Genomic DNA, 26,505 nt, shown 5'->3' on the forward strand with positions numbered 1-26,505 from the left:
TCCAATTATCAAAAGTACATTCAGCACCTTTCCAAGTCTTTTTGGTTATAGAATTTTTAATTTCAAATGTTTTTTAATAAAATCATTAAGAGATTAATTAAACTTTTTGAAATGATAAATCTAAATCTTAAAATTTCTAACCGCATACTCTAATAACGAGAAACCACCTATTACTACAAGTTTCCAAGCAAGCCACAAAAAGACAAAAAAAAAATTGCTTTCGTAAAAAGTAAAAACTACCAATATCCTTTCCTCTATTGCAAAAAAGAAAGAAAAGAGGAAAACTCGTTTTTGCTGCTGTTTTAGTGAGTAATGAAAAAAAAAAGCAAAAATAAAGAAATAAAGGCATTATTATTTATTTCTGATAACTTTGTGCAGGCAAGTTAGAAATCAACACCATTTCATTTTTCATTATTCTTACTATCTTCACCCGTTCACCCCGATCGCTCAAAAATTGACATTTTTATTACTCAACCGTAATTCTTATTACAAAACAGTAATAAATACGGATAAATGGTTGTCGTCTCTTTAAATAGAAGAATAAATAGAAAGTTTCAAAATCGAAAGCTCGTTCGCTTCATTAACACTGGATTGCCAAAAGGAAGTCATTTTGACTGCTTTTAATTTCAATCAGGAAAACAATGATGTACATAATGACACAATTTCTTAGAATTTTGTGACTTTTCGTACCACATATAATTTTTTTTATTGCTAATATTTACTAATAACTTGTTATATAACTGTAAATAATACAAAAAATGTTAAATATTAATTTTAAGCAAATTTATTTGCGCATTCACAATCCAGTCATTTTGACTGCTTTTGGGCAATATAGGTATATACTAAATTTCCGTCTTTCTAGTGTTAATGTGTCAAAGAATTATTTTTTAACATTCTAAAAACAAAAATGTAGATTTTCTTAATTATCAGGAAATTTTCAGAATGTTTTATTTAAAACCAATTAAAATTAAAATAAAATTGGAAAATAGGTATTTGTGAGCCTGCTCAGCCTTTCTTGCCTTTATACATAAATTATTATTCGTAAAAACTGAAAATGTCAAAAAGCAGTAACATTGCATTTCCCTAAGCTCTAATAACAAGAAACCATAAATTGATGTGCTAAAAATCAATGTTTAGAAGTGAAAATTATCACTAACATTTTTCATAATTGAAATAATTACTCACAGAAAAAGCTATCATTTACATAAATAAATCCTTACATTAAACAAATTTGGGCTTAATACCAAATTACCACTTGCAAAAAAAAAAAAAAAAAACTTTTATTCAGTATTTCTGCTACACACTTCAAAATCGCTTTTTGCTGGTTACATTGCTCTACATTCATTTATCTTCGCGGTTTGCAATACAAGTCAGTGGTATGAATGACGTCACACTATTTCACTCGGATGGGCTAAGGCTCCTATACTATCAGAGCTGACCTATCAAGCAATATTGGAGCAAAAAAGTTCACAAGTTAACGTTATGTTAGTATTGTGCTTATGTTAGCTCTTTGGAGCAAAAATAGATGATGAGTCGGCCTGTCTAATTCAGGGGCTCTAGGATGGGTAAACTACGCCCTGCAGGAAGGTTTTATCCGGCCCGCGGATAGAATTTTAACTTTTAACTAACTTCCGTAGCGAATATAAACAATATACAAACATCTTCTTGTCTACTGTGTTTAAAGCAATTTTCGCTCTTTCTTTTTTTAACAAAGTACTGATAACCTTTTTACTTTCGATATTTTTTTTCCCTATAAAACAAAAATTGATGGAAATAGCTAGTAAAGACAGCTTCAATTGCTTAAATGTTGAAAGCAGAAGTTCTTTATAGGATAGCCGTAGATAGGCTCCAACGAGCGTTTGTCTTTCTCAAGGAGCAGGCATACTGAATCTAATATAGGTGAATTGTACTTCACATGTGGCAGACTGCGCATTTTAAGCTCTAACAAGCAGATTTCTCTGCCGGGGCGAGTTCCAACATAATTTATTGCATATTGAAAGATTGCACACATATAACGTTATTGTAAATAATGGAAGTTATAAAATGTATAAAATAGCTAGTACTTGTTTGAGTTATTTGAAATATTTTTTAACCCCAAAATGGCTACTAAAAACGCAAAGTTGATTCAGAGTGCGGTTCGTTCAATGATGAATGAACTTAGAAATATTTTTTGACAGATGTAAATGATAAACCAGTATGTCTTATCTGCAATGAAGTTGTAGCAGTTTTTAAAGAACACAACATTAACCGATATTTTACTGTCAGGCACAAGAATGTAAACTACGAAGCGATGTCTGAATGTGAAAGAAGACAAAATGCAAAAAGTCTTCCTATAGAATTCTCAGGTCCACAAAATATTTTCAAGAAGATAAACAGTGTTCAAGAAGCAGCTACGAATGCAAGCTACATTGTAGCATGCAATAGTGCTAAAAATAATAAATCTTTCGGTGGTGGCGAGTTTGTTAAACAATTTATACTCCAATTTTGTGATGTTTTATGTCCAGACATGAAAAATAATTTTGAGGCTTATCGCTAAAAACGGTGACTTCTAGAATAGAAGCCATCGATTAAAATTTTCTATCACAATTAGAGTCAAAAATTGCACAAATTACATTTTGCTCAATAGCTATGGATAAAAGCACTGATATAAATGATACTGCTCAATTAGTGTTACTTATAAAAACTGTTGATGAGAACTTCGAAATTCCCGAGGAACAGGCGTGCATTCGTTCTTTAAAAGGAACTACAATGAGATGTGATATTTTTCGTGAGGTTAAGGAATGACTTTTAAATTTGAAAGTGCCTGCATTTTTTCCAGATCTTTTTTGTCATATGAACAACTTCAATGTTAGGATGCAAGAGAAAATTCAATTGCTCGATGATATCTGGGCCCATCTCAAAGCTTTTAAATTGAAGCTTAATTTGTTTGCCGGGCAACTAACTAGAAACGACTTCTCTCATTTCTCGAGGTTAAATTCAATACCCTCAGTGAATAAGGAAAAGCATAAGAATTATAAATATAGCTTTGAGAATATTTTGAGTTTCAGATTTTAGTGCCATTCAAACAGAATTAGATATTTTTACCATGCCTTTCAAAGTAAATTGTGAAACAGTGAGGTCGGATTTGCAGCTTTGAATTAATTGAGTTGCAATACAACAATCTTCTGAAGCAGTTGTTTCGAAATATGTCAAAGTTTGAGTTTTACAAATCTTTACCAAAAGCTAGTTTCCAAAATTTAATATCTCATGCCCAGAAAATCAGTGCTATGTTTATGTTTGCTTCATCTTATATATGTGAACAAATGTTTTCAACTATGAACCTTAGAAAAAATAATTTCAGAAGTATAATAACAGACAAGCATTTAGACTTGAAATAAGTACATCTCACTTCGAACCTCAATATAAGGAACTTATATAAATTAAATCGCAATTTTATTCCTGTCATAAAGTATTTAAATTAAAACTTGCATATTGTTTCCTTATTTTAAAAATTTTCACTTGGCCCAACGAACTTTTCTTTTTCGATTTTTGGTCCTCGACCAAGAGAGTTTGCCTATTCTGCTCTAGTTATTGTTATTGTTTTAACATTAAATTATAATTCAATAAAAGTTCGCAATAACGACAATCCGTAGTAACAAGTAGATTGTCATCTTAGCAAGCCTGTCGTTATAAGCAAGTACTCATATTTAACCATAAAACAACCTTACAGTATAGTTATTGCTGTTATTTATATTTATAAACCGTCGTTGAATTGCCGAACCAATTTATAGGTTTACGACTACTAATGTTCAACTCCGCAGCCTTCTAATTTTACACCCAATCCAGAAGACAAGGGAACTTCTGAATCAAGTATTGGGAGAAATTTTGCCTTCATGGAGGACTTTTTTGAGGGAACTAGCCCGCATTTGCGTTACGTGAAGAGGAAGACTACAAGAACATCCCACGGTTAGCTTAGCGGCAAAGGGACTCCAACCCAGGCTAAAGAGAATAGAAGGGCTAGTTCACTCCTTTGAAGAAACTCTCGCCGCGCCAAACCTCCGATTTTCGCCTGTGACGTCACGGTGGCGCAAAGCTTGAGCTTTTAATTCAAGAACGAAGCGTTCGGTCTAACTAGCTTTAACTAATATTGGAACATTCCTTTTTGTGACACATTTCGAGACATTCTTTGTTTCCTATAATTATTTTTCTCAGTTTTGTGAAGTGAATTGCAAAAATTTAAAATTATTTATGAAATGCCAGTTTGTGCGATTGCAACTTACAAAAATTTTAATAGAAACACAAAAGGAAAAAATATAACTTTCCACGTGTTCCCTAAAGCAAATGAACAACTATGTAAAGAATGGCTTCAACATTGCAAAGGAATAACCCAGTTAATATTAAATATGAACGAAAATGCAGTAAGGATTTCTTAAAACAAGATTATGAAGATGATATGAGAAATCGTTTGCTTGGATTGCCGATTAGAATGATTTTAAAATTGCTCTAACTCTACCAGGTACTCTCTTATCTCAGGGAGGACTAAGTGTTCTGACAGCAGCCTGGATGGAAGTGTGTCAAGAGTTTGAGAACATATTTCAAAGCGTGCATGGGACAGAAAATCAGAAAGTGTCAAAGAATTTATAAGTGAACTAGAGGGACGATATCCTGCAGTAAATAAAACAGCAATATTTTGCATTTCAGAATTTTTATAAGAATTCGCCATCTAAATTGAAACCGCCCTGCTACTCCAAAAAAAAAAAGACAAACGAAAAAATTAAAAAATTAATAAGTCAAAGAAAATACAAACTTAAATTAAAAGTATAGATAATTAATAGTTAAAATTCTAGTTTCATAACGTAGTTTTTAATGTAGTTATTCTAAATATTTATTATTTTTTTAATTATAATATAATTATTTTTTTAATATAATTATATTCTTTTAAATTTAAATATCTATAAGCAATTGTAAAATTTCTAATATTTTCATGAACCTAAATTATTATTTTGTTAGAATAATTAGCGCTTAAGGTTGTTGTTTCCTAATGATTAAGTATAAACAAATTGCCATTAGCAGCATATTTTAAAATCAAGATTCTAAATTTAACCCAACTGTACATGTAGCTAAAAAAGTGTCGATATATACATTAAATATTTTTCAATAATAAAAGTTAAAACTGAAAATTTTAAAATAAAGTATTTATAGCGTCATTTACGACAGCTAGTAAAATATTTTCATTAGTTTAAAATGGTATTTAATTTAATATTTTGGCCAAGAAAACAAAATAAATAATATGCTAATTGCATAAAATTTGAAAGCCAATATCAAGAAAAAGTCGAACTTATTTTTACAGAGAGAATGATACAAAGTTTTCATAATATTTTTGCTTGCGATCTCCGAGATCTGTGTGGAGTGTGACGTCATGAGGAGGGTAATCGTAGCTTCAGCTCTAACAGCGGAATGAACTAGACCTTCCATTCTCTTAAGCTCTGACTCTAACCCACGATCCGTCTACCACAGAGAATATGTCACGTCACCACGGTGGTCGGTGCGAACCGGATTCGCTTCGACCAGCCATCGCAGAGATTCGAACCCGGTTCACCTGATTGGAAGGAGAACACTCCATCCCCGAGCCATCGCATATTGAGGAACGTAGATTACAATCTTAATCAAAATAAGATCCCATTGCAAAGAAGTAAAATCAAAATCTATATAAGATGCCGTTCCAGATAAGTAAAATAAAAAAAATAAATATATGCTATTGCAGATAAGTAGCCAACGAATAACACACTCATTTGAAGCGTGCGGCAGGATTCTTGAAAGCAACAAAGACTTTTTTTCTTCAGTAAAGGGGAAGGTAACTCTGGACAAAGGTTGTCTATACATATTTGTTTTATTAACATAATAAATTGAAACTTGATGAAGAAAATAAGGTGAAATGTTGTTCGTTTTTCATTTTTCTGCATTGATATCAGAAATAAATAATATCTATTTTGTTTTTTCTTGCAGTTTTGCTCATTTAAATAGCAGAAAAGTATAAAAAATTTCTTATCAATAAAATTCCTGTTATCACGAGTTTTCTGATAACAGACTTATACGAGATTGGATAAGTAAAGGTGCCTTAAATTCGTATTTCAAAAACTTAATATTAGCGAAATTTGACTTCGAGAAATATTTGATTATTGAGAAAAAAAAATTTGTTTTTTCATAAAATGATTCAAGAGCATTGAAAGTTTTTAAACTAAAAATCCAGTAAGATTCACAATAAACCTCAATACTTGATACAATTAATGTATCTCATTTTTAAAAGTATATTTAAAATCTCACACATGATAGAATTTTGAAGGGAACAAATATCAAAAGTTTGCGTGTTAACTTAAAACATCGGAAGAATATTTTTCAATCAAAAAATTTTACTAGTTAACGAAAACTACAGTTTTTAATGATTATAATAATGAAAAAAAATTGCATTTTCAATTTAACAAATTTGAACCTATTTATAACTTATTTGAATTAGAAGAAACAAACAACTTACCCATATTTTTCAGGATCAAAACATTCAACAGTATTTGATGATGAAATACAATCATATCCTCCAAATCCAGTTTGTTAAAAAGAGCTACAATGGCACTAGAATAAAAAATAAATAAATAAAATAGAAATTAGACCATGAAATTGTCATGCTGTATTGAAAAATATATATTTTATTTTAATTAAATGGATGGCACCTGACTATCAATCACCATTTATACTATATCTAATTAATATCAAAAAGAAAACAAAAGCAAGACAAATAAAAGAATTGTAAAAAAATTTATTCAGCAGCAGCGGTCGTCATATCAACGCATGCAATGACGACGCATGCTCACTGTTTACGATTTCTCTTGAACACAATAGAAAAGTGTGATGTCCAAATAAGGTGCGCACGCCATCAAACCCAAAAGAGCACCCATTTCGCCAATGGGTAATAAAACATTAATTAAATGAAAAAATATATTTCATACGCAATAAATTAATTTCGCTTGTTGCGTTTCAAAATGTTATAACTAATTGAACTATCAATAGGAAACCTTTCTTACTAAGAAGCTATTTGAAGACACTCATTTTTCATAATTTTAATTTAATATTTGTTTTTAATTCAATCCTAATATTTCAAATTAAAGATTTAATCTCTTAAAAGAGAATTAGAACGTAATATTTTTTATTCAAATACATCAATTTTAAGTTAATTTATTATCAATCAGTTTTGATTATTAAACTGGCTGTTAAAGGGATTAAAATAAATTTAAATCAACAGTACAAAGAGATCCATTCCAACAACTAATCTGTATTAGAGAAGATTTTATTTGATTTAAATAATAAACAACTATATGTTCACCTATTTACACTCATAAAATTTCACTAATAAAATTTATTTATTAAGGTTTTCTTCAGCGTAATTATGTTGAAAAATTCTAAAATTCTTGAAATAACAAACTGCTTAGTAGATAAGAAACTTTAATTATTTTTAACCTACATGTTGATAGTTCCTTTGTTCAAAATTTTGTAACTATAGAATTTATAAAGTCTTATTGTTGGAGTTCTAATTGAGTTCAAAATTTCTTTTTTTCAAATGATTTTAAAAAAAGGATTTTAAAAATCTCGAAATAGAAATACAAGAAATATGCCGTTTCATATTTTTGACAGCAGTAATTTAGTACATGATACCTAAAACTAATAAGAATTCTATGATATTTCTGTATAGTTGATAAGAGTCGATTGTTTTTTAAAATTAGATAAAAGCAAAGTATAATTAATTATGAAACGACAAAACTTCAACCTAAGTCCCATAAAGTTTGAAACTTTAAATTAAATGATATTATATGACTGAACTATATATATATATACAATTCGTGAAAAAATTTGTAAGCTTAAACAATTGAATCTAGCGATTTTTACAGCGGTATTAGTTAAATTAAAATGATGTTGCATCGAAAATATAACTATGATTCTTCAAATGGCTCAGGGGATAGAGAGGGGGGTGCTGGCTCTGGGGATTGAGCTTTTGCCTTCCAATGAGGTAAACCGGATTCAAATCCCAGCGATGGCTGGTCGATACGAATTCCGCATCCAGCTTGCATCGACTACAGAGCTGAAGTGAAATATCTTCAGAGATAGACGGATCATGGGTTAGAGTCCTTTGACGTCAGGCTAACCTTAGAAAGTTCTCGTGGTCTTCCTCTCCATGTAACGCAAACGCTTTTCAAAAAGTCCTCCACGAAGGCAAATTTCTCCCAATACTCGATCCAGTAGTTCCCTTGTCTTCTGGATTGGGTTCAAAATGACATGGCTACGGAGTTGATCATTAATAGTGGTAAATTATTAATAGTCTTTGTTTTCTTTGTAATGTTTGTTTCCTTAGTTTATTTCTAAGTAGCACTGTTCTCTGGATTTCATATTTAATATTCCGCCTATTTGTTAAAACTCTAATTTGAAAATTTTGAATATGTTTGCTCATGTAATTGAACTGTTACGCTCACTTCGAACTTTCGGAGTGCCCCCGGATGCCCCCTTACGGGGGCGGGACGGGCTTAAGCTTGTTATTAATAGTGGTAAAACAAAAAAGTGGGTCGGCAGTTCAACAACGGTTATAATTCCAATTTGTATTCGCTGAAAATAGGATGTTTTGTATGCAAACAAAAATCAGGAATACTAGGACAGAAATCTATGGCAAACAAAAACAAAAGTCGACAGTTTGGGGTTCCATTACTGAAAAAATTAGAACCCGTGAGCTACTTTAGGGTGTTGAAGTAGTTCATTGTTTCTTTTAAATTCTTAATCTTAATAATCTTAACTTTTTGCTTATGGATGTTACAACATGTGAAACACGAGTGATGGTTTAATTGATGCACCATAAGCAAATGATTAGGTTACATTATTTTACGATTTAAATACGTTCCAAACGACCGTACAAGCAATCATTATCATAGTTGAGAGTTGAAAAGAACGTAATAACTCGAAGATAGAAGAAAAATTGGACTTTAGTTATCGTTTGATTCCAGTGCTTTATTTGAATAATAAAGAGTCAATAATATATGGATCGATTTACAAAACATGAATTAGTGCTTGCAGTACTGGGGGTTCCGCGTTCGGCTGACCACCTGACCGGAACATCTGCTCCTGCACCCCAGAGCCCAAGGTCAAGACAACTAAGATGGGCACAGTAGGCCATGGCTCTCTATGGGCTGTCGCGCCACTGAGTTTAGTTTTTTTTAGTGCTTGCAGTGCGTGAAAAATACCATGCATTTAAAATTTAATTTCTCAAGAATTATTCGGCCGATTTTTTTCATATTTTGTTTATTATCATTCAAAAATATTTTCGCCAAAATGATGTAAAATTTTTTATACTTTACTATTCAAGTTTTTTTCAACCATTATTAGATAAAATAATAAATTACAGATAATTATTAAAAATATTTTTTGCATGGAATTATCTTTAAATAGTGACTTTTATAATTGAGTCGAAAAATTTTGGCAAAATACGCAAAAAGTAAAATTAACGTTAAACTGGAACAAGTAGTTGGGCACTATCCAAATTCAAAGGGAAAAAAGGTATTTTTATTCAGAGAAAGTGCGTTTTTGTATCTGATTTCATAACAAAAAAAATACTAATTAATTAGCATACTGCACTAATTAATTAGCATACTTAAGGTTTAACCCTTGAACCGTTAAGATTGAGCCATACTACGCAAAAATTTGATGATTAGGTCAAAATATAATCAGGAAGTTCCGTTTTTCTTTTATGCACGGCATGAAACTTCCCCTCATGGTGAAGTCGCGGATTTTACTAAATTGTAAATAAATAAAAAAATTAATTATTTAAAAAAATTTATTTATAACAACTTTTACGGAAATCGGTTTCAAATCAGCATGAATTCACAATCATACAATTGTTAAACTAACCTGATATATTAAAAGATGAGCTTGGAGTATTTTCTAAATATTTCCTGCTCTCTTCATCTGTGCTTAAGCATACAAAAAGCTATTCATCCATACGAATAAGATCAGAGAACACAAGATAACGACATCGATAAACTGAAAAATATCTAAAATATTCATTAGTTTCACCTGAAAAAAATATTAGATTAAAATCTGAAATGAAATACATAATTAAAAAGTAAACATTGTACAACAGTTTTTAAAGAGTAAAAAGTAGACATATGACAATCGACCTCGGAAATTTAAAAATGAACATCAATTTTTCTCGATTGAAATTGATGATTAAGAAATTAACTGAATTTCTTCCACTAAGTTTACCGTTAGCGGTTGATAACACTGCGCGTTAATTTCATTAATATGCAAAATAAAATTCAAATTTGCAGACAAATCGCAATTCGTTCTTTCTAGACGTTTGTTCTAATTTTTTTTGAACTCCGAACTCAGAAGGCATTAAAACATTCCATTATCCATATTTACTTAAAATATTACCTTCTGTTTTATGCATGGCACAAAACAGAATAAATGAAGTTAGCTACACATTCAGAAGAGAGGCTTTTCATAGAATAATAATATAGGTAGACTGCTTATCTATGATTGCCAATTGGCAACTAGGAAGACTCTTATGACCAAGGTTTGGGCAGGGCTAGGCATAGCATTTGGTGAACCTAGGCAACCACATGGGATTGCCGAAAAAAAACGGCCGAAAATTCATATTTGATTTCTTTAAAAATATTTTTAAAAAAAATGTTTTTAACCCTCTACACGTGATTTTTCCTTCTTTTTAATTTGTACTATATTCTGATAATTTCTTTTTAAAAATTCATCGGTGATTAATATTTTCTTTAACGTGATAAAATAATATTTTCTTTAGTGAGACAAAATTCGAGCTATATTCTTATTTTCATTCTTTATATATAGTGTGATGTAGTCAATATATCATTATATATTTTGTATACTGTTAATTGTACTCAAAGCGACAATAAAATAAAAAAAAACAATATTTTCTGACTGAAAATTACTATGTTGCAACGTTCTGAATTAAATCACCAGTTAAATCAAAATGAAATTCTATAATATTTCACAAACTAATTTAAGATTGAAAAATGTAACGGGTGTTTCATAATACATTTATAAAAGAAAATATTAGTGCTTTAAAGTTTTTAATGTATTTTTAATAATTACTTCATTGAAATTGGACATAAAATAACTCATTTTCTTTCAAAACGAGGTAGAGAATTCAAAGTTCAATATATGCTGGATTTTTTACAATATGTTATGGAATAAATTACAAATTTGGAAAAAATAAATTACAACTGTAAACTTATAATCTTTAGTTCAATATTTTAATTATAATTAAATTTAAGGCATAACCTAAGCTATCCGAATTCATGTTACAATACATTTAATTTGCTAATGCATGAAACTTAATGTTTGCTTTGTTTGATTTAGTTTAGGGTTTTTCAAATTAAAATCTTACTGATGTGTGACATAAGTTCAAATTGAATAAACATTCAATAACCTCGTAGCATCAAATTTTGTTTCTTATTTAATTTTTAAAAACGCAACCATAACAAAAAACAGCGATTTCATAACGAAAATATTTTCCTATTAAATTCAAAATTCAATTGAAAACAATTGGAGTAACATTAAAATTTATGAGCTATTTTTTAGAAAATATTACATTTAGCGCAAACTCTTTGAAGTTGGATTTTTTTTTAATTGCTTTCAATTTTTCCAATTACTTCGTAAAATAAAATTTGCAATTAGTTCGTCTGTTTTTTCACTTTACATTATATTCTGCCCTACGTAAATTAATTTTATTTTTCCTTAATCACAACTCTTCATTTTTCTAAAAATAAAACAGCTTAACAATTTAAAATGTACGAAACTTACTAGTTAAACTTAACATAGTGGGTAACAAGTTTACTTAACTCTCATAACTCAATTTATAACTATATAAGTTGACTAGTTTCTCAGAAAGTTCACCTAACTCTTTCATAACTCAATTTAGAACTATAAGTTATTTAACTGCGTAGAAAAAATAGAAAATTTAATGAAATCTTTTAAATATGAGAAACAGCTGGCAATATTTTCCCTTTTTTGTGATTTATTTTTTCTATTTTTTTTCTAATTTTTTTGAACTAACTACCAAATTTTACCAACAACTTTTTTTAGCTAGTTTATTTACGTTTTTACAAAAAATCATCTTTGAGAAAACCAACTAAAAATCAATAAATCTTTCTTGTAACTAATTACTATAGGAGTATGTTTTGATTAATTTAATTTGATCAGGGAAAGTTAGTTTTAAGAGGAGTGGATCTTATGATTCGGGTAGCAGTCTAATCCGATATTATTAGTCTATCGATCATTTTGAACTCCTGATTTGAATGTTAAGCCAACAATCACATTTTCTAGAAGCTTTCTATTTAGGAAAACAGAGAATATTACAAAACATACGAAAGAATGCTAATATAAATTATTTATATTAGTCTTCTTATTCTTTAAATTATACACTTCTCTGCTTTTTTTACATTGGAACGAAAACTTAAGTAATACAAAAAAAGATCAAAGAATTTAAGGTTTTTAAAATCAAGGAATGAAAACTTAATATCAATAAATTATATAGAAGTGCCAACTTTCCTAGCAAGATATCCCTAATATACAATAATCTATACAATATAGGCAGTAGTATACAAAATTTTAACATACACAACAGGTAGCACATATAATAATATAAATAACATAAATATATATGTATCATATAATGTATGCAATAATGTATATAACCAAAAGGAATCAAATCAAATTTTAAGTACTTAATTCTATATATATCTAATAATATACGTCAGTTTAGAATTAAATGAAAAAATAATTAAGTGTTACTTTTTTTTTCAAACATAGGCTGCAAACGTTATATAATTTCATAACTCTTGGTAGTCAAGGAAAAAAAAACATTTTTAACAGATTATTTCAAAAATTCTCATAAATTAAAATTTTTATTACTCAACCGTACTCCTTATTACGTACCGTAATAATTACGGATGAATTGTAATAGTTGGCACCTCTTTAAATAGAAGAATAAATAGAAAGTTTCAAAATATAAATCTAGTTCGCTTCATGTAACAAATAAATATTTAACATTCAAAAAACAAAAATGTCGATTTTTTAATTTTAAGGAAATTTTCAGAATGTTTTATTTAAGTCATATTAAAATGAAAATAAAGTTTGAAAATAGGTACCCGTGAATCTTTTCAACCTTTCGTGCATTTATAATTCAGTTGTTTAAGTAGTAGCATTGCATTTCTTTAAGATCTAAAATTTGTACCATAAACTGATATCTTAAAAATATGCGTTTAGAACTGAAAAATAACACCATTTTTTAAATTTAAATAATTACCAGCAAAAAAGCTATCATTTATATAATTAAACCATTGCATTAAACAAACTTTGGCTAAATACCAAACAACCACTTATTTTTCTCCTTTCGAAATCTTTTGTATGTTTGTGCAATGTAAGGTTAATTATGAAACTTTCTATTTAAAAATAACATTTCAAAACATTTTTAACAAAATCTTGTCATCCAAAAAATAAAATAAAAAACACATAATGCATGATGCGCAAACATTTATGTATTTGCCTTATACAATATTGTAAAAACACGAATTTCTGATTTACAAAAAGTATTCAAGATTTAAGTCACCACAGTTTGGCTTATTCAAATCCAGGAAGGAAAAAGGACTGATCATTCAATTGAATCAATTACTAAAATTTTCCTATTGAAATCTCTTAAATTGGTGCATTGTTTGCAATATAGGAGATAAAATAGATTTGTTTTTCTCTCAATCATCCACAGTAACAATATAAATATAAAAAAATTTAACAATAAAAATGCAAAAACCTACTGTTTGGCTATTAATTTTATAATTAAAAAATGTATAATTGTTTTTATAATTTTCTTAATTAAACATTAAATAAAACATTTAATAATTAATAAACATTACCTAAAATATAGTAAAACATTAACTAAAATATAGTAAAACATTAAATAAAATATAGTAAATTTAATTACAGTATACTCTCGATATCTTGAACTTCTATATCTCGAAAACCTTGCAAAGTCAAAAAAATATCCCCCCACCTAGCTGTACACATTCAAATAATGTTAATTTGAACACCTATGTGCCAGAGTTTCTTCTCAAAACCTTGTTATTTGGAATATTTTTCGTAATAGAAAATTCAATTTTTCAGAAAAATCACAAAGTAAGTTTATTATAAACCAATTTTCTATTTAATGCATAATTATTTTTGTCTTACTTTTAAAAATAAAATTTTTATGACTCAATTTTAAATTATAGTCAATTATAATTAGTTGACTATAATAGTAGTTATTCTTATGTTTCATGACTACCTTTTAGAGTACTATACTTAGAATATCTTTTTCTACTTTTTAGAACATATTTAGTTCTGAACTTGTTACATCTAAATTGTTTTAGCGTCCCTTCAATTTTGTGATATTGAGAGTATAACTGTGTTTTTCTATTTCAAAGATACATTTTAGGGACCGAAATATGAGTATGTTTAAATATGAATTTTGAAAATAACAGCTAAGAAATTTCAACTTCTTTAAAGACATTTTAGCTTCCTTCTTAAGATGCAAAATTTTGAAATATTTCTTTTTAAGACAATTTCAATTTAAGACAATTCAAAGGTGAAAGAGCCATTTTTATAAACGAAAAACTCAGTCATTTAGAATAACAGTGAGTTCACCACAAACACGCACATTCTTTTTTTAAATATAACTTAAATTTTTTATATTGCAATGTGAAACAAAATTTCTTGAACCAATCAATATTTCTAAAATGTATTTCGAAATAATTATCCTAGCAAGAGTCAAGCAATTCCAAAACAATTAAGCTAAGTATCAAGTGCGATAATTGAATATAAATTAACTATCGCACTGGATACTTCAATATGATTTGTGCTTAATATTCGCAAAATGCTTTCTGTACTGATTTTAGCGAAGCTCGTGTATTACAAAAACAGATGACGAAAATTATTTTTCACCTAGATAGGAAAACAATGATTATTGTAAAAGAAGAGTATTTAAATACAAAGATTATTCAAAATGAGTAATCTTTTTTTTTATTCATAAAAAGAAATTTGCATTTAAAATTTGTAACAAAATTTATTCTATTTATTGTTATATTTTTAAAAATAGTTTTTCCTGAAAAATTACAACAGTACAGAAAAGATTTGTCGAAAACTATTTAATAAACTATTTATATTAGAAAAAGTATTTTTAAAGTATAGAACTATATTAAAAATATGCACTCAAAAATGATAAAGAAGTTTCTGCACTTAAAGAAGCAATTTTTATTGCAACTGTTTCCAAAAATAAACTTTACCTTACCTTTCTTACATTTTTTTAAAATACGTTGATCATACTGTATGATGTTTACATATAATTTTTAAAATAAATATGACGTTTATAGTTTTTTAACCACACACGTTTCATGCTTGGTTTTAAATCAAAATGCAATTTTTGAGTAAAAAGGTTTATTAATTATTATTTAAAATAGATGCAACCACTTCTTTAAATTAAGAACAGAAACTTTTCAATTTGGAAAAACAAATGCATCGGAATTTAAATTTGGTAAAAATTAGAAAAATCCATTTTCAGTCTTTAATCAAAAGACTATGACCATAGAAAGAAATTAATAGTGATGCAATTTTTTGGATGAAACAATTCTAGGTGAGCTGATTTTACTAAATCAATTACCAAAAAAACCTAATAAAATAAACATTTAAAATGTTAATAATGAAACTTTATAAAAAATATTTTCTACTGAATGCATTTGTTTCTCCATACATTAAAAAATATCACGATTCAAAGATTTTAATAAAAATTGAAAGCTCTAGATCTTCAAATCTATGAAAGTATTACAAAATTTCTCTCTTTTAAAGCACATGAACTTTTCTAAGAAGTATCTTAGATAATACTGATCGAATATTCTTTTTATAAGTAAAGCTGGATAATGAAACAATTCTCCTAATTTCGATTATTTTTCAGCTATCTAAAAGGATTATTATTTCATACAAAAAAATCAGATGTTTAAAATTTTGAGCAAGTGGGGTGAACCATTTATTTAACGGATTGATAATTAATTTTTTGGAGGCTATTTTTAAAATTAAATAAAATCTTAACAAATACTTAAAAAGACGCCGAGATCAGAGTTGAAACATTACCTATAACCGAAAATACTGTCACCGATAAGGAACCGTCCATCTTCATTTTTGTGGGGAAGAGACGATATAATGTAGAGATATCAGACTTTAGGGAATTTATTTGAAAAAGAATTTTAAATTCCTTAAAAAGAATAATTTTGGCTAACAAGCGATAATATTTTACTCTATAACATTAACTAACACTGACTCGGTAACATATTTTTTATAACCGTTGTTGAACAGCCGACCCAATTTTTGGATTTACGACTACTAATGTTCAACTCCGTAACCTAGTCATCATCAAGCATGACTTGTTTCAAGCATGACTTGCTCCAAAAATTACGTATATAAACGAAGATGGACGTCACTGGGGCACCCGGGTACGTGAGGCCCGTATTTGCTTAACACTACAATTTTAGCTGATGCAATTACAATTGAAGATCAAGAGGAAGGAAAAGTTAGTCCATTAAATCTGATACTAAGAAAAATAAATTTGAAAGCAAGTTAATTTTCAAAGGAAGCATATGATGAAAATCGAAAGAAATAAAAATATACCGGAATATTACAAGCATTGATCTACGTCCACTGAAAATTTCAAATTAAAGTTAACAACTTTTGATATTTCGAAAATAAATTTTAAATCGGTTTGGACACGAATTGTTTTTTCCTCAGAATCCTTTCCCACTAATTATTCCTCTTCCTCATTGGTCTTCCCTATACTTTTCTTAGTTCTTGTCTACATAGGAACCGGGTTTTTTTATGCACGGCCCATCTTCACAGCGTAATAACTCCAGTGAAGATTTTTCACGTTTAATTATTTGTCAAAACTTAATAACCCTCAAAATGCTTAAGATGAACCAAAGGTCATTTTAGCCAAAAATGCTTAGAAAAAGTTATTAACAGATTTTTGCAAATAAAAGTTAAAATTTCATGAAATTTAAAAATTAAAATTTTTAAAAACTAAATTTTTTAAAAAGGATTTTTTTTAAAATTTTTTAATTAAAAACATTTTTTAAACGCATTGTAGGGTTAAGCAAACCCCCTGGGGAAAATGTTGAATTCAATTAAAAGACAAAAACAAATTAGCCAAGTCAACCACAACTTTTCGTAAAAAAAATTTAAAAAACTGTAGAACACAATTTGTTGTTTTAAGATTTGAATTTTGGCCTGGGGAGTTACGTTTGCATTATGTTTAATTGTCTCGCGTCTATTTTGAAAAATATTCTTTACAAACAAATAGATCATACATTATACTGTCGCATCGGGATTATACAAAACCGGAAATTTTTTTCTATTGTCTCTTTAAAAAAATTTTTTTTTGGTTTAAAGGTTCTTCGCTTCTGAGTTCAGTTCAAAATTACGAGAATTTATAGATAATACATTAAAATCTGTATAAATCGCTATGTGATAGTCCATTTTATTTCTGCATGTCGTTAAAAATATAATGAGCGCAGTTTGTCGCATGTGGACTTTTTCACAAGCTCACATTTTCAGTTACGCAAAGCTCAAATTTGAACTTTAGCACTATTTTGCGAGAAGCAAGCTATAAACTAGAAAAATTAAATATACATTAAAATAAGTTAAAAGACAGTTTTCAATCAGGTTTTAACGTATGTACAACAAATTTATTTTTTATATCAAATTTTAACATTGATTATGCATTTTCAAAATAATTTCATGGACAACTCAGTAGAAATAATAAACGGTAAATAAGAATAAAAAGTTGGGTGGTTAAATAAAGTCGAATCTAGTTATTTGAAATAAGCAAAATCTATGGAGGGACGGTAAAAAGGCAATTATGGGTTAAAAGTAAGGAGGAAAAGAAATGGTTATTTAAAAAAAAAAAATTAATTTATAATAAGAATATATTTAATAAAATAATTTGAAATAGCAAGACAAAAAATAAGCAAGAAAAATAATTCGAGAGATTTAAGGAAGAGAAGTAAAAATCAGAGAGAGGAAAACATGCAAAAGGAAGTAAATATGCAGGAAAATTGTAAAATATATATTTAAAACTTAATCCACCCCTTAAATTTTGATATTTTGCATTCATTTAAAAATAACTAAAGAAGTTAAATTTCGTATTTTCGCAAGAGTTGATTTTCGACCTAATTTTCTCACGTATATACCCTATGAGTATGGTTGATGCATCGATCACAGCCCCTCTTCAATGGAATGCCACAGATCATACATATGAAAGCACTTCTTTATGAAATCACCATTGAGGAAACTATGGTAGAGTGTTACACCCCATAAATCGCAGGATTCCCTTAATGATGCTCTCATGGAGTAGTGGGTCCATATATTTTTTTCCCCGACGACACTTCATTGAATGAGGCAATGATGAATATTTTCATTACCACGTTACTCGAAGCATATATACATCAGGCTACAGATACAAAAAATACAAAAGAATAAAAATTAATTTCTTCAAAAATACAAAATTTTTAATTTTGATTTATTTTTGTTTACTTCCTTTTGCAGATAGTATATAGACATGAATTTTAAATTTAATTGCTAAGAAAACAAAAAAAAAAGGGGAATTTACATCGTATTTAAAGTCTAAATATTATTGTTTTGAGTTCATTGAGAAGACCGAGTAACTCCATGACGTCATTCATGATCGGAGAAATGAAATTTTTCAGAAGCATATTCTTAATTCGTGTTAGAAACCCTTATTTTTTTTTAGGCATTCGAAACAAGCACTGATTCGAAATCGAACATTCTTATTTTGATTCCTTCTCACATCATCGTGCACCAACACCCTCTCATCGGTTTATGTTATTCACCATTTCTGCATCTCAGATTTTTATTTATTTATTTATTTATTAATTTTTTTTGAGAGAGAGTGAAATTTGTTTCGTTTTTAACTGTCATGGACCCATTGTTTTTATGTTCGCCACTTTTTTCATTGCGATTTTTAAGCTTTTTACTCAAAAACTAATAAGAAAAGGCAGAAAATAGACTTGCAAAAATGGATTGTGCACATACCCGCATCTTACTTAATTAATCATGTGATTTATTTTATCCTCTATTTTGCAAGAGGGAAGAATATATTAACTTAAGAAGTCTAGTTATTCCTACCTATCAGTTTAAGCGATTAAAAAGTTTCCTTTGGTAAAAATTTCGCTGATATTGGTTGTAGGCATTTATTGGATGCAATACCAGGGTTGTAACACAAAATTTCAAAATATTTTTCAGCTCTCGGGTCCAGACCAGAGCATCAAGAAAGCTTTAAATTCAACATATTTCAGTACAAGACATTCAACATATTTCTTTTATGTACATAGGGCACATTATTTGAGTGCAGTCAGGTCCAAATAATTCATAGTCAGAGACTCCTTATCCTTTTTTATAATAGAAAAATAGAATGAATAATTAATTTTATCCTTGTGATTGTGAATATTAAAGGGGAAAATAAAAATTTAAGAGGTATTTTCCGTGGAATTTTCATAATTTACTTCAAATTTATTCAATTTTCCTACATTTTCCCATTTTTTCAGTTCTATTTTACTTGCGTCTTAAAAAACAATTTAGTGTGAAAAGGTTAAACTCATCTAAAAGGTTAAACCCATCATCCAGTTCCCTTGCTATATCTAAAGGTTAAACCCTTCATCCAGCTCCCTTGCTATATATGAAGGTTAAACTCATCATCCAGCTCCCTTGCTATAATTTATTTTCAATCTATAAATCTCATTATATCTTAAAACATCATTAAAAAACATTTTTAAACTTTTACAATAAGAAGTTATCATAAATTTAAACAATGATCTAATATATCTCAAATATAAAATCTGGAATGATTTAATATCGATGTAAAATTCTCTCTCTCAAGTAACGTAAGCAACCTTCATAATCGCCATGCTAATGCGATTTTTTGTATGTCTTGTAAGAAAAGGCAAACATTCAATCGTGGTAAAAATGCCATGTTAAAGAACAATGTTTGTAAGAAAAAAAATCAATGTTGATTTCTATAATTTACGGGTTGGAACTGAAAAAAAAATGAAAATGGTATTTACGATATTTAGATTATATAAACATATATATATATAGATTATATTTACACACTCAACAATAAGAGGGAGGTTGGAGATTATAAACGGATGTAAGCCATGAACGATAAAAGGATTTACCAAACAATTGATAAGCAAAAGAAATATATTTTCATAACAGCCTTTCAATGATACTAAACTGCTGCAATAAGAATTACAGTACAGACTTTTAAATGCTTAAAATAGTTGAAATATTATAAGTGAATTACTATTGTGATTGATGAATGTTCAGAAATTATTTGAGCTTTCCTTTTATTTGCTCAATTTAATGAACGTCTTCAGTTAACATTAATAAGTGGGAAATAAACTACAAATTTTTTAAAAAAAAATCTGTGTTAGAACTGATAAAAAATTCTTTTGAATTATTTGACAATTTTCTAGATGCAATTTAAATATGTCTAAAATTTTCCAAAAACTTCAAAGTCTAAAAGCATTCAAAATTCAAAGAAAATTATTAGTTTTTATTATTTTTTTTGGATTTATTGAACTATTTCATTAATGGAATAAATAAAAAGTTGAATAGTTTATTTTTGACCTTTCCAAAAATAAAAATAAAAATTATGAACTAACAAAACTTTTACATTTAAAGTTAATTGACATTCATTATGGGGAAAATTCTGGTGTTCAACCATATTACACAAAGAACCAAATTTATAGAAATATCCAAAATTTTTGAAAATTAATAAAAGTAATTTTTTTGTTAATTTCCTTTATTTTTAAAATTTTTTGATAATTAAAAAAATAACTGAACTGTTTGAAAGTAAATTTTAGTTAGTTTATATATCTGCACAGTTTCAAATTTTGTATGGATTCGAAATTTTTGAATCCTCTCTTCGCTTACTGTGCTTAATCATTTTTTTCTTTCCCAAAAGTTTCCTTCTTTACTTTCTTTCCAACTTATAAAACTGAAATTTTCCGAAATACAAAATAATCTGAAATCTTTTTTCCTTAGTTTTACTTTATCATGCAACAAACAATTGATTATTGCTCCTCTGTCAAATCAGTTATATATTTTTGACTGAAAAAAAGTTTAAGGGCGTTTTCATAAAATGGCATAGTTAAAAATGAATAGCTTCGATCTAACCGATATTTACGGTAAGCCCAATGAAAAGGACTTAGTATTAAAACATAAATATATATGTAAAATAAAATGCTGAATTTGACAGTTTTGTGTAAACGTTTTATCTTCAATTATTTTTTTTTTCTATTTCTCCCAAGAACCTAAAAAAAAAAAAAACTCCTGCAGTGCCCGTGATTATGCTGAAGGGTTTTGCTACTGTTCATACAAGGAAACATTTTTACTGCTGATTTTGTAACCTTTTTCTTACGGCTCGTACAATGAGTGGACCAACATGTTTTATCATGCTAAGCGCCGTAAGCAAAAGGTTAACAATATATTTGCAGATTCATTTCAAGTTGAAATAGAAGGTTTCTAAAAACTTCAGTTAGGCTTATTTCGAAACTTAACGCTTGGTTTTATGAACAATGTAATCATGAACTGTGGATAGGTGGCTGTTAAATATTGGTAATTTTATCCAAGCTAGATCATTTGCAGAACAATTAATAATTGCTTCATTTCAAACTAAGGTATGCCAGGAAATAAAGCAACTGAAGTAATACAAACAAAAGAATTGGTGGAGACAAGTTCGAATCTTATCTTTTTCTGGAGTTATGCCAGGTGATTCACTGCCAGCTATTTGTTTTTAAGTTTCTCGTGGGCCACTGTGCAGAAGTTACGAAAAGCTTCGTAATTATTTTAGTTTAATTACCGATACGAAAATCTTTTCATCCAACTGACAGTGGTAATTGATTTTGTCAACAAAACCGCAAATAGTTTTTAATACTGTTAAAGGATTTCAAAATTCTAATACTTATCAATCAATAACTGTAGAAGATGGCTGAAGAGCTTTTTATAGCATTTATTTGGTTTTATTTTCAGAACCAATAATATTTTTTCAAAACTATTTTTGACTTTTTATACGTTAAACTATTTTTAAAAAAATTATAAGACTTAATGTTAACAGTAATAAAATGTAATTAAAAGTTAAGGCGCCAAATACAACTGCAATCTGTATGTATGAAATATTTAATTCTCTACAGTAAAACGCATTTAAAGGAGAGGCAAGATACACAGGTACAGCTGCGTGTGAACAAACATTAGATATAATATTCCATTCATGCATTAATTAATAACCTACTAATAAAAAAATTAGTATCGTTAACTTAGAGAAATTACAAATTTTTAACTGCATTAATTTCCTACTAAACATGGGAATTATTTAATAAATTATAAGGATGGGCCTCTTCGATAAATGATTGAAAAGATGATGAACTTGTAAACATTGATCAATTTGTAAATATTGGTCGAAAAATAAATTTGAAATTTTAAACGCTATTTCAAATATCCTAGTTATTTCATCTGATGTAATTTGAGAAGACGTGTTTTTAGAATACGGGATTAAGATTTTCTGTACCCTTTTAAAATTATATTTGTTCAATGATTTTAAAGTAGAGATGAATATCAAAATATATTCACGTTTATAGTATGAATCATACCCGAGTACAATAAAATTTTCTTTCGAGTAATTCGTTGTCATTTGATTTTTTAAAATATTTTTTAAACTATTTTTGATTATTTCATAAAACAATAATATTTTTTTATATTAATATTCCACTTTCATAAGAAGCAGTAGCAATTTGACAATTATAAAAATCTATTATTGTCAATTTCAAAACACCTGTAAGTCACAAAATATCTAATTTAGAAAAAAAATATATGAGCTACCATTTGGATTTTAAAATGATCTTTTTTTTTATTTCATGAATAAGCTTAGAATAAAAATTATAGTAACGTCCCTCTTTTGGAGAAAAGGAATCAAACAACTTTAAAAATTACAGTTATTTTTATTTTTAAAATATCGAAACGGTCAGCAAAAACTGCTATTTTGTTATCGTTATTTTATTCAGTTGTCGATTTTATGTAACAAGGTATGTAGCCAGATTTTTGAACAAAAAAAAATAAGTACCTTTTGAGCACTCAAAAATATTTTAATCACTTTTTTAAAACAAATCATAATTAGGATTTGTGCAGAAATAAAAAAAACAATCTTTTAAAGTTCTTAATTTATAAAAAAAAACAATAAAATTCAAAAGAAAATTAAAAAAACTTGATATAATCATGATAAAGTAACTACATTCTGATAAATATTGCAGAGAAAAATGCGAAAACCATGCATTTTTGTAATTTTGGACGACAATCGTAAAGAAAAAATGTCTTTTTAAAAGACGGAAAATTAAGCACTTTTTACAAACCCCGAATAAAAAAAGGACTGTTAGAAATCGTAAATAAAATAAGCACTTTTTAAAGACGCTACGCACCCTGTGTAATATGACAACCTTCCTAAAAATGGATTGGTTGAAGAAAAAAAAAATTTGAATGAAAAAATAACATTGAAAATTTGAATAAAAAAAAATAACAATTTTCTTAAGAAAAGGTAGCATTTTAAAAACAATTATAAGTTTATTTTGTACAAGGTTTGAAAGCACTCTTAAGTTTTTGATTTCTGTGATATGGTGTTTAAAAGGTTTTCCTTTCTAATGAGCGATGTGGTCAATATTTTACATTCTTTCTCACTGTTTACCCCCTAAGGCAGGAATTAAGTTTCACACACCCCTAAAAAGTGATTAAATAATAAAGGACTGAACGATGATCATTTAAAATACAAAATAATACAACTTTTACTGGATCATTCTGATTTTTTTTCAAAATACTACCATTACTAATTCAACTCAGTATAAAAAATTTTACAAAATACTTCATTTGTTTTAAAATTATTTTTTTTTAAAAATAAATATACATAAAAAAGTTTGCTATTGTGTTTGAAATATTTTAGAATAAATCTTTGAAAAATATAGCAAATAAATATTTTCACAAAAATAAAATATTTATAAAGATGAAAATAATGTAAAATATGATTGAAAAAAAATATTTAAAAATAAAAGTTTATAAATACTTAATCTGAATAATTGTTTTCAGACTAATACAATAACGTATTTAATAGAAGTTTTTTGAATGACAAATATTTTTATAGACAAAATTTTGAGGATTTCTTTAGATTAATTCCGAAAATATATTTTCATTTTACGTGTATTTCCTTTTTAATAACAATAAATAAATTTTTAACGTTCAGGTGGTTTAAAAAAAAGGTTGATAACTGCTTAAAGAAACACTAGAAAATAAGTTGGAATGATGTCTCTATTCAAGATCTTTTAATTACGTTATAACAGTGACCAATAAAGGTAGGTATGAAATAAAAAAAATACTAATTTAAAAATAGTAATGAATGCTGGACCGAGATTTTATTTAAAATAATTAATTAGCTAATTAGAAATAAATAGTTTATTCAAAATTATATTTTTCATCCAAAAGGAGCATGTGAATTACAAATAATTTTGCCCCTCTTATTTTTCCATCAAACTTATTTTATATCACCGTATGATTTCATTGCATTGAACACGCAGCGATGTTTAGGCTTGGCGCAGTGAAAGTGCCTGCAGCAATTATGCACTACTTTCAACAAAAAAATAGTGATAAACATTTAATTATTATTGGGGGAAATAAAATAAATACTAATGTGAAATAAAAACTGAAAAGAATGGCTAAAAAATGATACTACTTAGTATCGCTAATCGTAATAGTATCGTTTATTACTTGGAAACTTCTACCAGTTCAAAAGTACTTTACACAATCATTACTAGTTGAGTACTTATAATAGCGTTCTTAAACAATGGAGTGCTAAGCTCTCATTAGTTGATACATCTTGTAGGGAGAGTAGAAATTGACAATGCCTACTTTCATCTATCATAAGCTTCCCCAAGATTGGATCAAATTAGCATGTCTCATATACTAGGGAATTGATGTTAAACAATCGTGGTGGTAGATACGCCACAATACTCCTCCCACCAAAATTTTATCAGGGATAGAATTCGATGTACGGATACCAGTATTTGCGAAAGACAGGGAGAGCTGTGTTAAGTTTACCGTATTTAGAGAGCATGTGAGAGTTGTATTAAGTTCACCGTTTTGAGCGTCTGTCGTGAGAGCTGTATTAAGTTCACCGTTTTGAGCATTTGTCGTGAGAGCTGTATTAAGTTCACGGTTCTCATCACGAAATAACTGTAGCAAAGTGGAGTTGCATACAAACTTTTAAATCATTTACATGTAGTTGTGTGGAAAGAAATCAAAAACAATACATTAAAACATGGTTACCACTAGAATAATTTTTTTACAAAAAGCGTAGAAAGTTGCCAGTCCTGTATTAGTTAATATTTAAGACTTATTAATTAATATGGTTATTATAATAAAATAAATAAGAGATAAAGCGGTAAAATGCGGAAAATAAATTTCAATTTTCAAACGCTATTTCAGTAAATCTTAAATGCCCTAAGTCTCAAACAAATCATCGAACTTGCGACTTTGAAAAACCAGTTTGAGAAGTGAATTACACATCATTCGATCCCGCCAACAGCAAAAAGAATACTTACACCCTCGAAATGAATTTTAAAAATTTATTAAATTTGAGGATTAGTATACTTTGTAACACAAATCTTTCGTATTTTTATAAAATTTTGAATAAAGAAAAAAAAATCGAAAATTATATCTTTTCTAGTGTATTATTTACTTCAATTTTATTAAAATCTAATGGTGAAAAACGTATTGACAATTTCTTGGACTCTGTATTTTTAGCACTATAAGAAAGCCCTCAAACTTTACGCATTTTGTATATTGTCAAAATATTTGAGAATTTTTTATGCATATCCCGAAGACAGTTTAACTTAGTTTAATAGTTACAAATTCAGAAAAAGAACATATTGGCGTGTTTTATTTATCACTCCAAAGCAGCGAAATACGTTTACTAGACATGGCTTTTCGCAGGTTTTTGAAACTATACACTAACACTATTTAAGCATTTACCAATGAATAACGAGCCATTTTTGAAATTATAGTTTAATTTTTTAATTTTCAGATTCAAGCTAAAAGAAAGGAATTATGTATAAAGGGAAGAAAAAAGCTTTGAAAGACCATACGTGTGGCTTGTTTAAGCGAAATTCATAAAATTTAAGTAAACTACAGCAAAAAGACTTTCTTATAACATTTTCATATACATGATTTCTCATTTTATGTTCCGTAAAAATAGCTGATTACATGTAATATTCGTAAATTTTACAAATTTGCTTTATTAAGTGTATAATAATTATCTGAAATAAAGTAAAA

At 28.0% G+C, this 26,505-nt stretch overlaps 1 long non-coding RNA gene across 2 annotated transcripts in view; it reads right to left on the reverse strand.

Moving 5' to 3' along the window:
* LOC147801901 (uncharacterized) overlaps positions 1-11,125 on the reverse strand; it is a 165,634-nt gene extending 154,509 nt beyond the window's left edge. For both annotated transcript variants that reach the window (XR_015430605.1, XR_015430604.1), the window contains exons 1-2: positions 9,919-11,125; positions 6,512-6,606 (exon numbers count right to left, since the gene is read on the reverse strand). This is a non-coding gene — a long non-coding RNA (uncharacterized LOC147801901). The remainder of the gene's footprint in view (positions 1-6,511; positions 6,607-9,918) is intronic.
* Between the last annotated feature and the right edge of the window lie 15,380 nt (positions 11,126-26,505).

Source organism: Parasteatoda tepidariorum, chromosome 11, assembly GCF_982258835.1.
Source record: "Parasteatoda tepidariorum strain Cologne lab strain chromosome 11, Ptep-v5.0, whole genome shotgun sequence".
NCBI classification, from domain to species: domain Eukaryota; kingdom Metazoa; phylum Arthropoda; class Arachnida; order Araneae; family Theridiidae; genus Parasteatoda; species Parasteatoda tepidariorum.